The 2,089-nt window shown below is 57.2% G+C and overlaps 1 non-coding gene across 1 annotated transcript; it reads right to left on the minus strand.

Moving 5' to 3' along the window:
• Positions 1-398: 398 nt before the first annotated feature.
• LOC135228183 (U2 spliceosomal RNA) lies at positions 399-589 on the minus strand. The gene has a single exon (XR_010318513.1). It is a non-coding gene; the product is annotated as a U2 spliceosomal RNA (small nuclear RNA).
• Between the last annotated feature and the right edge of the window lie 1,500 nt (positions 590-2,089).

The following is a 2,089-nucleotide window of genomic DNA, read 5'->3' on the forward strand; positions in this document are numbered from 1 at the left end:
TGCGACGTATGTATTCCAGCTGACGAATAGGCCGTACCCGGGTTGATGTGCAGGGCCAGCCCTGAGCCCCGGTGGCAGCGTCCACTTGATGTCCCTGTGCACACGTGGTCAGAGCCCACTAGGGCCAGAGGAGGCGGCGCTTCCCAAAGCGGTGAAACACCGAATTTTCTGCAGCGCGGTGGGTGGACCCCAGGGGGGGCCTGAGCGGCAAACCCGCCCGGTAGGCTTGTTCAGAGGTGTGGCAGACGTGAGGACCCGAGCTGCTGTCTCGCCGGCGAAGAGGAGACATTACTCCGTAAGGCGCCCCGGCTAGAAGACGCGGGCGCCGGATAAACGCAAAAGACAAGGAGAAGCGCGCCATTTCTGCTGCTGTTAGACCGCCGGTTGTGGTCCCCGCAGGGGGGTGCACCGTTCCTGGAGGTACTGCAATACCAGGTCGATGCGTGGAGTGGACGGAGCAAGCTCCTATTCCAACTCCCAGCTCCAAAAATCCATTTAATATATTGTCCTCGGATAGAGGACGTATCAGATATTAAACTGATAAGAACAGATACTACACTTGATCTTAGCCAAAAGGCCGAGAAGCGATGCCGGGCTCCGCCCCCCTCGCCGGGGCACTGCTCCCCTCACACATCTTCAGCTCACGGTGAGCACACACAGCCTCAACCCAGGACTCACCCGCTCTCCTACTTTTGCCACCGTTCTGCTGTCAGAACCTCAGCGAATACGTGGCTTGGCAGGTTGATACTTATTGGGGCCTTTTGCACCTTTTAACTTTTCAGCTCCCCTAGCTTCCGGGCGAAACAGACATTTCTCATTTGCATGAACCGCCCACACGGGCCTTCTCCGGCTCGGCGGGACCGCCCCCTCGCCTTGGAACCCAAACCCAAACCCAAACCCAGCCGCACGTAAATCAACAGAGAGGATGGGGTGGGACAGCTCCTTCAGCCGCGTCGCCCTGGGAAAAAGGAGGAAAAACCCAGGACGAGCAAGACGCAAACCGCTCTATGAGGTTTTTCTTTCAAATCCTTAAACGCACAGCTACGCTGAAAGGGTTTCCCAGTGTCCTCCTAACCGTATACCACCTCCACACACGTATGTATATAGACATATACGGATAAGTGTACACACACGTATCTCGATTTCACCTTCTCTCTCTCCCTCCCTCTCTTTTATGATGATGAGGATTTATTTACCATTAATTTTCTTCTTTTCTTCTTGGTGGGCGTCGCCAGAGTACAGTCCCCCGGGCAATGCAGGCGATGACAGGTTCACCGGGTGGACCGGCGACTCCTGGGTACGGGGCCCTCCGTGGGGAGGACACAGCTTCGCGGTAAATCCAGTCCTCTCCTGCGAGGGGAGGAGCATTCCAGGCACAAGGAGCCACCAGTTCAGACGCCCTAAGGAGGTTCCCGAGGAAGAGCGTGGGAGGCCGGGGTGGCTGAGGCTGACCTGCCCGCTACAAATTGGGAGTTTTCCCACTACCCCGGGTCGGGATGCCAAGCGGTAAGCTCCGGGGGCCCCAGGGGCTCCCTCTCACTTCCGGCCTGCTAGCTCCCACTACTCCCTCAGGTTTGGTAATTTGCTACAACGACTCACAGAACTCGGGAAAGCGCTCTGCTTAGGATTACAGTTTTATTACAGCAAAAAGGATACAAACGAAGAGACGCAGAGCCTGAGGCCTGGGAGCGTTCCCAACGCGGAGCTTCCACGTGCCAAAAAGGGATGCGCTACCCTCGCCCCTGCATGGATGCCTTTCACCAACCGGGAAGCCCGGGGAGCTTCCGAGTCCAGAGCCTTTATCGAAGCCTCATTAAGCAGGCAGGATTGATTGAATCGTGCCTCCCCACCCCCCCACCCCACCCCCCGCCCCGCGCCCTGCAGTCAACTGAGTCCTTCTGGCCTGGCCAACCCCCACCAAAGAGGCACCTCATTAGGTGGTGTGGTCTGGAGCCCTCATCCAAGACACTTCACTCACTGGGGCACGGTCCCAACGTTTTAGAGGCTATCATCTCTCAGGGACCAAGGATAAAGACCAAATGCTTTGGGCAAAGTTAAAGCCTCCGCCTCACAGAGACTTAGAGGGACA

This window comes from Loxodonta africana, chromosome 18, assembly GCF_030014295.1.
Source record: "Loxodonta africana isolate mLoxAfr1 chromosome 18, mLoxAfr1.hap2, whole genome shotgun sequence".
Classification (NCBI taxonomy): domain Eukaryota; kingdom Metazoa; phylum Chordata; class Mammalia; order Proboscidea; family Elephantidae; genus Loxodonta; species Loxodonta africana.